The sequence below is a fragment of the Mauremys mutica genome, chromosome 5, assembly GCF_020497125.1.
Source record: "Mauremys mutica isolate MM-2020 ecotype Southern chromosome 5, ASM2049712v1, whole genome shotgun sequence".
Lineage (NCBI taxonomy): Eukaryota > Metazoa > Chordata > Testudines > Geoemydidae > Mauremys > Mauremys mutica.
In genome coordinates this window covers 145,228,091-145,242,374 of record NC_059076.1, presented here as the reverse complement: position 1 = coordinate 145,242,374, position 14,284 = coordinate 145,228,091, and the positions used below count along the sequence as shown (strand labels likewise).

At 48.6% G+C, this 14,284-nt stretch overlaps 1 long non-coding RNA gene across 1 annotated transcript in view; it reads left to right on the top strand.

Moving 5' to 3' along the window:
- Positions 1-467: 467 nt before the first annotated feature.
- LOC123371059 overlaps positions 468-14,284 on the top strand; it is a 136,145-nt gene continuing 122,328 nt past the window's right edge. The window contains exons 1-2 of the long non-coding RNA XR_006579693.1: positions 468-570; positions 1,452-1,570. This is a non-coding gene — a long non-coding RNA (uncharacterized LOC123371059). The remainder of the gene's footprint in view (positions 571-1,451; positions 1,571-14,284) is intronic.

Below are 14,284 nucleotides of genomic sequence, written 5' to 3'. Positions count from 1 at the left end.
TGAGACCTTCACCACTTATGATCATTGAAAATTGTTGATACAGAACCAGGGAATGTTCCACCTTCTGCAGCTACATTCCCCCTCCTGAATTCCCCCTGCCAGCTCAGCTGAACAGTGAGTCTCCCCTTTCCCATTACAGCCGTGCTCCTCTGCACTGGGACCAGCGCCCATGCTCCAGCCCAGATGCAGCTGCATTTCAGTGCTGGGGGAGTGACCCCGTGGTGTCTGCTTTCCGCAGCGCTCTTTGGGATCCATCATGTGGCCTCAAAAGTTACTTATTGTGATGCTGCAGAATCAGGATTCAGAAGTTCCCTGGCCTTGGGACAGCTGAAGGGCAGGGGAAATGCAGCACTAGAAACCCTGAGTTCCCTGTATGTGTCCCTGTGACTTTAGCCCGGGTGTCTCATCTCAGTCTCTGCTCCTAGGTGACGTGCTGATAAAGTTCTCCAGGGGTTTTACGGTGGGAACTTTTATTACTTTTCACAAGAAAGGAAGTCGTGGGACGAGGCCGAGCAGTTTTGTGTGTCTCAGGAGTCGCACCTGACCTCTGTCTCCTTCCAGGCAGAACAGGTGAGTGCAGGAAGCTCCTAGGGGCTTGGACGATGGGTCAGTGAATTGTTTCACACCAGAAGGAGGTGGGAGGTGGCAGCTGAGGTTAGAAATCATCGGAGAGGATGCCCAGCCTTGGTACCTGACTCAAGGGATTCACCAATCAGTTTAAAAGCAGAGATGGGGCAGAGGAACAGAGCCAGGATCTGGACTTCCCAGAGTCTGGGGTGACGGGGGAGGGGGATTTGGGGTCAGGCTCATTTCTGATTTTCCCTACTTCCAATGTAGCATTTCCTGCAAACCCAATGGCCTTTCCCAGTGAGGACCTGCTTTGATCCCTCTCTCCAGGCCTGAGCTCCTGCTGGACAATCTAGAAGCCTGTATCTGGAAGGCTTGTGTGCAAGGGGCCATGCACCTCTCAGAGAATCCTCTCTCCCCACGTGCCCACTGCAGCCCTCACCCCAGGCCTCTGCAGCAGTTTTGGAGGAGGAAAATCCCACCCTCGTCAGGGCCAGACCTTGCACCCAGTTCTCTGCTCCGAGCTTTGCCTCCTGCAAGGGCAGGGGGCTGGTGTGAACTCTGAGGTGCCCGTCAGTACCTGCCGCAGCCCAGCTCTGAGGGGGCCGTGGGGGGAGTGTTCTGAGACAGGTCCCTGCTGCTAGCCCCAGGCAGATACAGATGCAGACACAGACACAGAGCTGCTCCAGGGCTCCCTCGGGGTCTCCCAGCTAGTCACTGTCAGCGTTGGGGGCAGGACACCGCGTCTCCCGCTGCCCAGTGCCCTGCTCACACCACCAGACGCCCTTTCCTCTCCCCCAAAATCTGTTCAGCCCAGGCAGCTGCGGCTGCATCCTGCAGCCTCTCTTGGGTGACCTGGACATGCTGCAAACTGTGTTGTGGAGGAGTTTCTCTCCAGCGAGACCAAGGGAGAAGCTCACTGGATTGGACTCACCGACCGGGAGACAGAAGGCAGCTGGCGCTGGGCGGATGGCACAGAATACAGAGCAGACGCAAGCAGGGGGTGAGTAAAGCTCTTTTGGGCAGCGTCTGTGCGTCCCTTGGTGTCTATGCAGCATCCGGCACAGCGGGCTCGATCCTGAGGGAGGCCCCCAGGCGCTGCCACGACAGCAGTGAATCCTCTCAGGAATTTCTGCTAATGCCCCTTTGCTTAGAGCAGGAGCCTCAACACGGAGTGTGTGTTCAGTGCCCACTGAGACCCACGGCCAGAGCCTCCCGTGGGGTAACTCGGCATTGACTTGAATGAACCACAGGGATTTACACCAGCTGAGGATCTGGCCCCAAGTCGACTCAGTGCAGCCAGGGGAGTCTGGAGTGAGCGGCAGGTTCCCGCTCCCCTTGGGATTGCGCTGCGCTCTCCCCTCGGTCAGGCTGGGCACGGAGAGGCTGTGGGGCGGGGGGCATGGCCGGAGCCAGCTGCAGTCAGTGCAGTGACCTCAGGGGGCTGTGGGCGAGGCCCATAAGCAGGGCCAGGGAGAATTTAATGGCTGACCCCCGCTGCCCTCTCTTCCCGTTCCTGCCAGGGCCGGCTTTAGCAAGTGAGGGGCCCAATTCGAATACCCTGCGGCAGTCCGGATCTTCGGCGGCACTTTGACGGATTGTCCATCACTCGTTCCAGGTCTGAAGGATCCGCCGCCGAATTGCCACCGAAGACCCGAATCGCCCCCGGGTGAGTAAAAATTAAAAAGTTAGGTGCTCTTCTTTAGGGCGTGGGGCCCTCTTAAGCACGAGAGCAGGGCCCTCTTAGGCACGGGGCCCAATTCATGGGAATCGGAGGAATCAGCCTAAAGCTGGCCCGGGTTCCTGCGTTCCCATCTCGGGGGGTGCCTGGGACGTGCTGTGCCACCTGCTCTGGTTCTGAGCACTGAGATCCGAGTTGCTGCTGCTCAGCATTTGGAGCCACACACTGACTTTGGCTCTTTGCCCCCGGCTGTCAGAAGCCCTTCGTTACCATGGCCACAAGAGCTGTGGAGAACTCTGAGGGGTGGCTGGGGGGTGCATCGCTTCACCGCGTCATTGCTGGGGGTCTTGGTCTCCTGCCAACAACAGAGTCCACAGAGCAGAACTGAGCTCAGGAATTGGCTGTGGTTCTCCCCTGAGACATTAACACTCTGATCCGTAGGTTCTGGGAGGAGAATCAGTCAGACAACTGGCATCAGGGGACAGGAGGCAGAGAAGACTGTGTTGAGATACGCCCAAGGAAGCTGAATAGGTGGAATGATGCCAACTGCACTCTGCCTTCTAGGTGGATTTGTAAGCAGGCCCATGGTTAGGCTGGGCTGTGACATGCAGGTCCCAGCACCTCAGAAAGCCACCTTAATTTCCAAGCTATGCAGCATGTTTTCCAGACACCTGCTGATGAGGAGCCCTGTGCACTGCAGGGGCCTGCATGGGATGTGCATCGCAGGGACGCTTTGTCTTGGTGTGATATTGTAGGAACGTTACACTTCTCAAGCACTAAGGGGGTTGGAAAACCGCCCCCAGATTTAGAGCGGCTGAAGTGGTTCCCACCCCCCCACACTTCCGGTCAGGAGACACACTGATTAAGCGCCGACCAGGTGCATACCACTGGAGTACGCAGTGCATAAAGCACCAATCAGGAGAGGGGGCGAGGAGCTGGCTTGTGTTAGTACATGCGCATAATAGAATGATTTATGTAACCATGATAATAAAAGGACGTGGAAAACTCCCGCTGGGGGCGCTCCACGGGAACAGACTGACGGACTTGGCTTCATTCATTGCAACATCTGGTGACCCCGACGTGATTCCCCCTGCTCACCAGCTGGAATAGCCCTCGGTGCACCGAACCTCGAACCTCGCTGGAAAGCTTCGTTCCGTGAGTATGGGGGGGAAACTGTCAGCTCGGCAGAAAGTTCATGCGAAAGAGCTGCAGGATATCATACGACAGACTGGCAGGCCAGTCTCCCTGGGTCAGATAGAGCAGCTATTAATTGAAATTGATTGCCAATGTCCTTGGTACCCGGATCACGGGTCACTGTCGGTAGATGATTGGATAAAGATAGGGGCGACACTGCATGCGGAGCCTCGAGCCGCGGTGCAGTGGCTCCTGCTTTGGCAGCGATGTACGGAGGCTCTGGAGATAATCAGGGTTGGAGCGTTATCCAGGGCTATCCTTCTCGCCCCCGCGCCTTCGGCCCCTCCCCCTCCCCCTCGGATCTTGCCCCCCAAGCCGCCTGAGGCGGCACCCGAATGCCATGATGCATGTCCGGGTGCGGATGGCTCTTCACGGCCGATTTTTCGGCTGTCCCCTTTTCAGGCAATGATACAGAGGGAGAGGGAGGAGGGAGAATTGAAAGGCGAGCAGATAGGAGAGTTATTGGCTGCGTTCCCAGTGACACATCGCCCAGGCAACGCAGCGGGGGAGGTTGAAGTGGAGATCACAGCCCCCCCCATTCCGTTCTCCGAATGGAAGCGAGACGGGCGGTTACTGAGTCGGGATTGAAATCCACCTTCACCCGAGGCATGTTAGAAGGGATTGCAAATGGATATAGCATGCTCCCCCAAGATTGGAAGGATTTTTGTAGGATGCTTTTAAGCCCTGCGCAGTATGTTATTTGGGATAGTGAATTTCAACAGGAAGCATTACAACAGGGGCGGGCATCGGGGGGGGCCTATACTCCCGAGCAGCTGTATGGAGCAGGACAATTTGCCAGCATACGAGAGCAGGCTGCGAATATCCCTCTTGTAACGCTCCAAGTTGTGGGGCGTTGTGTTTTAAGAGCCCGGTTTAAAGTACCCGTGACGGGGAAACCCCCCTGGTCCTTTACCGCCACCCGCCAGAGCCCTCAAGAGTCGTATGTGGAATTTATTAACAGACTACAGGAGGCTATTCAGAGGCAGGTAAATGATCCTGATGCCCAGTGGGAATTAATGAGGAAACTCGCTTATCGGTATCCCCCTTGAGGGACTGGCAGATACTGGAGCTGACATTACAGTCATCTCCACTCGGCAGTAGCCGTCCACCTGGGACAAATCCGAAGTGCCAGCCATTTGGGGAGTGGGTGGATTGCAGGCTGCTCAACAAAGCACCCGATGGATTCCTATAACTCCGCGAGAAGGGGGAAAGGAGATTCTCCTTAAGCCCTATATTATGGATATTGCTGTATCCCTATGGGGAAGAGACTTGTTAAGCAAATTTGGATCACATCTTACCATTTATGACTGAGGCCAGTGCTGTTAGTGCCTGGCCAAGTTTTGCTGCTTTTGCTTGGGTGTAGTTAGGCCCCCCTTTCTCTTGGCTGTTCGCCAAGTTTTAGCAGCTAGTGGTGTTTTTGACTGAGGCCAGTGTTTTATTTTCAGCCTTTTCCAGTTAATTCATTTTGTTCACATTTTACCATTCATGATTGAGTTTACTGCCCTTCCCCTTGTATGGCTAACCAGTACCCCTGTGTGGGTGGAATAGTGGCCACTGCCCCAGGAGAAGCTTTTTGCATAGTATCACTTATGCGAGGAACAATACCAGGCGGGCCATGTGGAAAAATCCACTAGCCCCTGGAATTCGCCAGTTTTTGTCATCAAGTAAAAATTTGGTAAATGGCGAATGCTCCATGATTTTAGAGCGATTAATGCCTGCATTTAATCCATGGGACCCCTGCAGTGTGGAACCCCAAATCCCAATTTTATCCCATATGATTATTAGCTTAGGATAATAGATTTTGAAGATTGTTTTTTTTTTAATAATTTTTCCTTGTCTCAAAGATAGGGAGCTTATTTTCCCCGGGGAGATGGTGGTGGTTCTTACCCAATTTTTTGGACCCCTGCCCCCGGGCACTATGGGGCTGATCCTCCCTTGTTCCCATGCCGGATAATATGGCATTTAGATAGTCCCCAGGGTAATAGATAGTGATTATATGGGAAGTATTTATGTTCAGATCTGAGCTCATATGCCAAAACAGCTGCACCCAGGGGACTCATGGGCCCAGATGGTGATCCTTCCCTTCCCTTTTTGGCTAACACATTTTGTTAGTGCCTGGCCGAGTTCTGTTGCGCTCATTGCTGCTTTTTTTGATTGTTTGCCAGCCCCCCGCTTTCTTGGCTGTGCGCCAAGTTTTAGCTGTGCAAGTGGTGTCCTTGACTGTGGCCAGTTGTTTTTTTTTTTTAACTTTTTCAGTTAACTCATTCTGTTCTTTTTGGATCCCATTGATAGTCATGCATTTTTTCATCAAAATGCTAAATTTTTGGTGAAGCATTTTATGATCCCCCTAATTTAGGTCCAATGTATTGTTTAAATCTGTAATCATTGTGCAAGTCTTCATCATTACCCCGAATTGGGTGTTAATCCCCGCGGCCTTCAATCCAATCAAATTTAGCAAATGGATGTCACGCTTCACCCCCCCTTTTTTTTCTTGGAAGTATTTACATGTTATCATTGATACCTACTCTCATTATATTTGGGCCACCCCCCAACGGGGCGAATAGGCCAAACATGTAATTAATCACGTTCTTGTTGCGGTGGCCATAATGGGCCGCCCCCGACAGATAAAAACCGATAATGGCCCCGCCTACATTTTTCACAAGTTTGCGGATTTTTGCACGCAGTGGCAAATTAATCACATTTTTGGCTTTCCGTATAATTCCACAGGTCAAGCCATTGTGGAACGAACCAATTGTACACTTAAAGAGTACCTAAAAAAGCAAAATAAAACAGTGGGGGATGATGGGCCAATCCTGAGCGCCAAGCAAAATTAATTAGCGATAATACTGTTTACCCTACATATTTTAAATGCCTTTCAGAATTTTACAGCCACTGAACGACATTTTAAGATGGAAACCCCGCTCCCACGCCCATCTGTCAAATATAGGCAGAGCCCGGACCCTAATTGGTATGGCCCCGTTCCATTGAGAATTTGGGGACGGGGGCATGCCGCTGTGCTTACTCCCACAGGTTTGTTGTGGATCCCTGCCAAAAATGTGTGACCGTGGCACGATGATGTGGCATCAAAGCCTCAAGAACCCGATATCCAACTTCAATCTGAACCTAACCGAGACCTTTCCAGCGTGCCGAGCCACGACGACGGCACCGAGGGTTACCTGGGGGCAGGTGAAGCGACTGGCGCAGCAGGCTTAGCAAACGCTGGAGAATAACAAGGCCGAGCCTACCCCCGAAAATTCTACTGCTGCTAATTTTGCCTGTTTGATTGCTAATTCTTTTACCATATTGTTGTGTTGTTTTTGTGTGTTACCGGCTGGGGCCGAACCCGAATTGCATAGCCGCATGCGTTATAATATATGGGCTCGACTTGCGGCCCTTGCCAATCAATTTTCCTTTTGTTTACAGCAGGCCCCTGAGATGCATGGCCTGTTGGGCACCTGCCTGGTCCCAGTATGTAAGGCACCAGGCGATGCTGCAGATGCATTGGGGATGTTAAATTTTATGAATGCCACCGAGATTCGATATTCTTTTATGAGCCTGTGGGGCCAGGCCACTTATGTGAAACCCGCAAGTGCCTTGTCCCTCTTTACCCCACGGGTAGCCAATCACGCCAATTTGACCTGTGCACGGATGGTTAATTGCACACGTCACAAGCCCCCAAAAGAATGTTTGCGGGTGGGTACCCCAGGATGGAACTGTACATACTTTTAAAATGTGTCCGACAATTACGGGCACATCTTGTTACCGGAGGGTTGGTTTTTTATATGTGGTCAGAGGACCTTTAATTATATTTCGGCCAATATTTCAGAAGCTCAATGTTGCCTAAGTAGGCTCACATTGATACTCCCCATGAGGTCAATGTTGACTGGCTCCCAAATTAATGAGACCCGCACCCGATGCCGGCGAAGCTTAATCCCCATGAGATCAGATTGTAATGCCAATGTCAGCCGTTTTAGTCGGGCTGAGTACATCTTTTTGGCTGCCATCCATGGGATGGGACCGAACTGTTTTGCAATATGCTTTGATTGTTATCGCCTGCTTGATTGGTTTTTGTTGCTTTGCTCAGTGTATTCCTAATATAATTAGGATGTGCTTTACACCCTGTCAGCGCAAACCCCTGCCTACACCCCAAGCCGTCATGTATGCCCATAGAATTATGAAACATGTGGATCAGGCACGGGTCGACAAAACAGAAAAGGAGGGGATGTAGGAACGTTACACTTCTCAAGCACTAAGGGGGTTGGAAAACCGCCCCCGGATTTAGAGCGGCTGAAGTGGTTCCCACCCCCCCCACACTTCCAGTCAGGAGACACACTGATTAAGCGCCGACCAGGTGCATACCACTGGAGTACGCAGTGCATAAAGCACCAATCAGGAGAGGGGGCGAGGAGCTGGCTTGTGTTAGTACATGCGCATAATAGAATGATTTATGTAACCATGATAATAAAAGGACGTGGAAAACCCCCGCTGGGGGTGCTCCACGGGAACAGACTGACGGACTTGGCTTCATTAATTGCTACATGATATTTCTGGCTGTAGCAGAGAGAGCTGCCCTTATGCTGCACAGTGTGACTGGCTCTGTAATTTGTATGTTTCCAGGTCTGTCACTGGATCGTGGAGTTATTGTTTCATAATCACCCAATAAATGATTTGCTTGACTTGAATTTCTAATTTTTGCACCTTTTGATCAGATGTTATGATGTTGTCAGAACCATCTATATATACATTTAAAACGTCCAATTGTATGTGCTAAGCAAGGGATGTCTCAAAATATGTTTCAGCCATTGAGCAGATAAATTCAGGCTCAGCTGGGAGACCAGCTTCAACAGCTGTTCGAATTCTCCTATCCCTGCCTCGCTGTGCCACATATCAAAACGTATCTGTCCCTTCCAACCCAACAGGAGCAGTCCCTCCCAAAACTGTCACGTCCTTGGAAGGACCCAATCGGTTGTTTTTCTGCATCTCAGGCTGCTCTTCCTTCAAAGCCATGGAATATTTATTTCCAAGGGCATTTATTACTGGGAGAAAGATGACAGCCCTGAGGATTGATGTCTACAGCAAGTAACTCTGCCGATGGACCTTTACCAACACCCCCCCTCCTCACTGGAGATGGGGTAGCTCCATCTCTGAGACCCACTCAGTTCTTAACCAATAAGCTACCAATAATGGTGGTGGTTTGGGGGCACCTCTCTACTGGGACCACAAGGTTCTTTCCACAGAAGATGATGAACAGCAACCAGCTGTCAACAACCTTCAGCCATTACCAGCTCTAGTCAGATACCACTTGCTCAAGGCAGCCTGGCCCTGGGTGAGTCGTGCTGCTATTGGTAATGCGTGTTACGTAGATTCCAGGGCTAGAAGGAACCATTGTGATCATCTAGTCTGTCCTCCTGTATAAAACCGCTCGGAGACTGTCACCCAGTGACCCATCCATAGAGCCCATAGCTTGTGGTTGAGCTACTGCACGAATTCTAAAAAGCCATCCAATCTTGATTTAAAGATGTCAAGAGATGGAGAATCCACCACATTCCTCAGTAAGTTGTTCCAATGGTTAATTGCTTCTCCATATTAAGCATTAACTAAGCTCTGAGATGACAGACAGGGGGTTGGAGTTCTTTAAAATACTCACATATTTTTGCTATTCTGTCCATATGAAAGGAAAACAGAACAGCAAGTGAAGTAGACAGCACAGGTACCAAAAACTGCCTAATAAATAAAGAATTGCCCATTTCAGACACTTTGACAGGAAAAAAAAATTCTAAATTGGGCTGACACTCCTCACAGCTATGCGCAACCTGCCCAGAACCTGCCCCAATAGCCAGAAGGCCATTAAAAGCTTCCCCATGATTTTTGGAAGGGACAGTGTCATGACACACTTCTTAAGGCTGCAACACTCAGGCCAGGCTGCAATTAGATGGGGAAAAGAATCCTGAGCTGGGTTTATTCTCTTGGGGTCTGATTCTGGTCTCTCATTGTCATAGGTTTATTCCACACTTTGAACTTTAGCGTCCAAAAGATGGGGACCTGCATGGATCCTTCTAAACTTAAATCCTAGTTTAGATCTGGTAATGCTGCCACCAGCCAGAGATTAGTGTCTGGCACACTTTCTGTTCCCCCAAAACTTTCCCTGGGGAACACAGATCCAAACTCCTTGGATCTTAACACAAGGAGAAATTAACCATTCCCTCCCTCCTTTCCCCTCCCTGGGTTGCCTTGAGAGACTCCACACTGATTCAAACTCCTTGAATCTAAAACAAAGAGGGATTCACCTTCCCCACTCCTCTCTTCCCCCCACCTATCCCTGGTGAGTCAGACTAATCCCCTGGTCTCAAACAAGGGAAAAATCAAACAGGTTCTTAAAAAGAAAAGCTTTAAATTAAAAAAAGAAAAAGTAAAAAAAACTATCTCTGTAAAATCAGGATGAAAGTTTACAGGGTACAGCTTATAAAAACTAGAGGGACTCTAGCTTAAGTACAGGTACAGCAAAGAGGTAAAATATTGTTCCAGCAACACACATTTGCAAATACAGAAATTAATCAAAAGACTAATCCGCCTTTCTAATACTCACTATACTGAATAGAAGAGAATATTTCAGGAAGCTTGGAGAGCCTGGATATACGTCTGGCCCCTCTTAGATCCAAAGAGAGAACACCCCCCAAAACAAAGGACACAAACAAAGGCTTCCCTCCACCGAGGTTTGAAAGCATCTTGTCCCCTGATTGGTCCTCTGGTCAGGTGTTAGCCAGGTCCACTGAGCTTGTTAACCCTTTACAGGTAAAAGAGACCTTAACCCTTAACTATCTGTTTATGACACTCATACACAGGAGTAACTCAAGCCAATAGAATGAGACTGGTGTGAGAACAGAACCCGGCCTTTGCTTTTCAAAGTAATAGCCCAGTTGCAAAGCCAGCATGACTGTGTCTTGACAGCAGAGTGGGTCTTCTGCATCCCTTGGAAATTCTTCTTCCTTGAGGATATTGAGTCGGGTGACGATATTTCCCGGATAAAAGAATGTTATTGTCTCAGTGGAGAATCAAAGCCACTTTCTGGGCTCGGTTCTGCTGCACAGATTCTGTTGTGAGCAGAGGACCAAGATCCCCAGAAACATTGTGGCAAAATGTTCTGCCCCTTTATCTGCCCATTGCAGAGCTCGCTGGGATGAAATTCAATAGTGCAAATCCAAGGTCATGCACTTAGGGACTAACAACAACATTAATCCCCATCTTCTCCAATTTGACTAATAATTCCTCATGTGGAACTGTATCAAATGCCACTGAAATCCAGATAGATGAGATCTACTGCATTTCCTTTGTCTAAAAAATCAGTTATCTTCTCAAAGAAAGAGATCAGGTTGGTTTGGCACCATCTACTTTTTGTAAAACTGTGTTGTATTTTATCCCAATTACTGTTTACTTCTGTCTCTAACTACTTTCTCTTTCCAAATTTGTTCTAAAACCATGCGTCCAATTGAGATCAGACTAACAGGCCTGTAGTTTCCTGGGTCACTTTTTCCCCTTTCTTAAAATCTCCACCTCATCCTCCGTGTTTGGCAGTCCCACTCCTTCCTTCCTTGTTTCCTTTGTGTTTATATGGCTATAGAACCGTTTACTGTTGGTTTTAATTTCCTTTGCAAGGTCCAACTGTGCTTGGCTATTGACAGTTCACATTATCCCTGCACTTTCTGACCTCCAAGACGTGGCTTTTCTTCCTGATCCATTCCATCTTCCATTCCTTGTAGGATTTCTGCTTTCTCTTAATCACCTGTGTGAGATGCTTGTTCATCCAGCCTGGTCCACAACCCTTCCCTAGGAAGTTTTTCCCCTTGCGTGGGATGCAGGCTTCAGAGAGCTTCTGCAACTTGGACTCAAAGTAATTCCAAGCCTCCCCCACTTTCAGATCCTTGAGTTCTTCAGCCCAGTCCATTCCTCTAGTTAATTGCCTTAATATTTTCAAGTTTCCCCTTTTGAAATCCAGGCCCCTAATTGCAGACCTAGTTTTGTTTATCCTTCCATTTAGTTGAAACTGAATTAGCTCATGATCACGCAAACCAAAATTGTCCCCTATAACCAGCTCTTCTCCGGAGATCCTCCCAACTCATCAGCACTCAATCTAAAAATGGCATCATCTCTTCTTGGTTTGCTAACTATTTGGTAAAGAAATCTGTCAGCTCTCACAGCCAGGAAAGTGTGGGCCCTACCGACTGCATCACCTTTACTTTTATTTCTGTCTTTCCTGAACAGCACTTATCCTTCAATACCTGTACTCCAGTCCTGGCTACTACTCCACCATGTTTCTATCATCCCTGTAACATCTGGTTTCACTTCCTGCACCAGTAGATCTAGTTCCTCCATTTTGTTCCCCAGGCTCCTTGCCTTGTGTACAGGCATCTTAATTGTTTCTGCTCGACTTCACCCAGATTCCTCACCTGATTAGGTACAGTCACTCTACTGCCAGTATTGCCTAGCTGATTGCTATGGGCACTATCTTTCCTCTTGTGGTTCATTCTCCTACCGTCTGCTGTTCCTTTCTCCATTCCTGTATCTGCTCTTACTTGATTTTCCTCCCACTCAATGTTAAAATCAGGGCTGGAGATTACATGAGCATCTCCCATCTCCCCTGAATTCCTTCTTTAAAGCTCTTTTAATCAGTTGCGCCACCCTCCATCCTAGAGTCCAGCCGGAGTCCGTCCCATGAGAACAGACCTCTGTCTGTGAATGCCTCCCAGTGATCCAACAGCCCAGAGATCCTTAGAGCGCCACTGCCTGAGCCGTGCATTGATCATCATCATCTTGTCCCACCGTCGCTCTACCCCTCTAGGGACAGGTGTGTTGTCAGGACAGAGAAGGCAGAGGCACCAGCTCTTCACCTGCTGTAAATTGGTGCAGCAGCTTTGCTCCAGTGGGAGAGAGGATTTGGGCCACTTTAAAATGGTGTAAAGCATCATGTCTCATAAAAACGACAGATCCCTGGCTGACAGGCTCCTCCAGCCCATTGTACTCAATGGGTCAGCGTCTGTGGGGGTCATTTCTTCCTAGCCCTGAGTGAGTGGTGCACAGCGGGTCCTGGCCAGAGGAGACGAGGAGCACACAGCTCGCAGCCTACCACTTTGGGACTGGATTTCGAAGCCATGACTGAACCTCTCAAAGAACTGGTTTAAAGCTGACGGAAGGGCTCGTGCATCCAGAGATCTGGGCCTGTGCCTGGTTTAATCCTGCAGCTCTTACTCACTGGCACAGTCCTGTCGAGGTTAATGGAACTACTCAGGTGAGTATGTGCAGAGAATGTTTTACCAGACCCATGCAGGGTTCAATAACATCTCTGTCAAGTGATCAGCTCCTGCTCAGCATGGCTCACAGGTCTTGGCTTACATGGAGCACTGCGGGGGAGTCGGCCATTGTTGCTCAAGCACTGCTATAGCTCCATGGTGCCAGCCAGGGGAAGTGCTCTGAGCAGGGTGAGACGACGCAGGTGACAGTGGCAGGGGCGGGTTTGCCCTGGTGATCTCCCCATTGCCCTCTTCAATGGTGCTGCACCAGTGGGGGAAGATGTCCCTAAAAAGATCACTGTAAATGCAGCCCAAGAGCGACACGCTGAGATGGATCCTGTCAGTGGTCAGAGAGCACAAAGCTGACCTGCCAGGAATGTGGGAGCAAGGGGGTGCTGTGCCGAGTCTTCATTTATTCACTCTGATTGAAGGTTCCACGTGCCAGTAATACATTTTAACGTTTTTAGAAGGTCTCTTTCTATAAGTCTACAATATATAATTAAACTATTGTTGTATGTAAAAAGGTTTTTAAAGTGTTTAAGAAGCTTCATTTAAAATTAAATTAAAATGCAGAGGCCCCCAGACCGGTGGGCAGGACCTAGGCAGTGTGAGTGCCACTGAAAATCAGCTTGCATGCCGCCTTCGGCACCCATGCCATAGGTTGCCTACCCTTGAGCTAAAGCAAAGTTAGCATATCAATATCGGGCCCTTTTACCTGGAAAGCAATGCTGACCTACATCTCGTTACCTAAATAGCTAAGACCTTTTATCTAGACCAATAGACAATGGAAATTTGGGCATAGGAGGAAGGATTTCCGGCATTTGTGCCCTATAAAAGAGGTGACCCACCTTGCTAGAGTATTCTCACTTACATTCTTTTTTCTACTCTATCTCTATTCCTCTTCTATTCTATCTGCCTACTATGACTACTACTATTAGTAGACTATACTTGTTCTTCTTAAACTTTAAGTTTCAAAGGAACTAGGCTAAGCTTGGTTTTCCTACATTTTCATTCTTAGTTTGTTTATTAGGTTTTGATTTTAAGTTTAAGTTAGTCAAGTAAACCCTAAGTTAGTTTGGATAGCTCTTAGTATTTGTTTCTTCTAAGCACTGCATCTCACACTCAAGAATTGAGAAACCTGAACTGCGAGGCTGGTCCTGTGTCTCTTACCACCAGGTTATCGAGGAAGGGTGTGAATATATTAACCAAAGCTTTGTTGCATATAATAATATATTATCATATGTATCTTTTGAATAGCAGTAATGCAATTGTAACTTTATAACTCTGAGTATTTTACCATTTACTTACTAGTATTGATTTTAATAAAAAGTTTTTAAGGCTCTATCTTTCTCAGTGTGAGCTTCCTGTTATACCCCCGAGGATCCTTTGTAAATTCTGTGGAGCCTGATTCGGGACAAGAACTGTTATCTTCTGGTCAAATAGATTGGTGAGCCTAAGACACATACTAATTAATATGACTAATAATTAAATTAGATTAAATTAAATTTAAGTTAAATTGATAAATTAAATTAAGGTTATTAGTGCATCCTAAATCAGG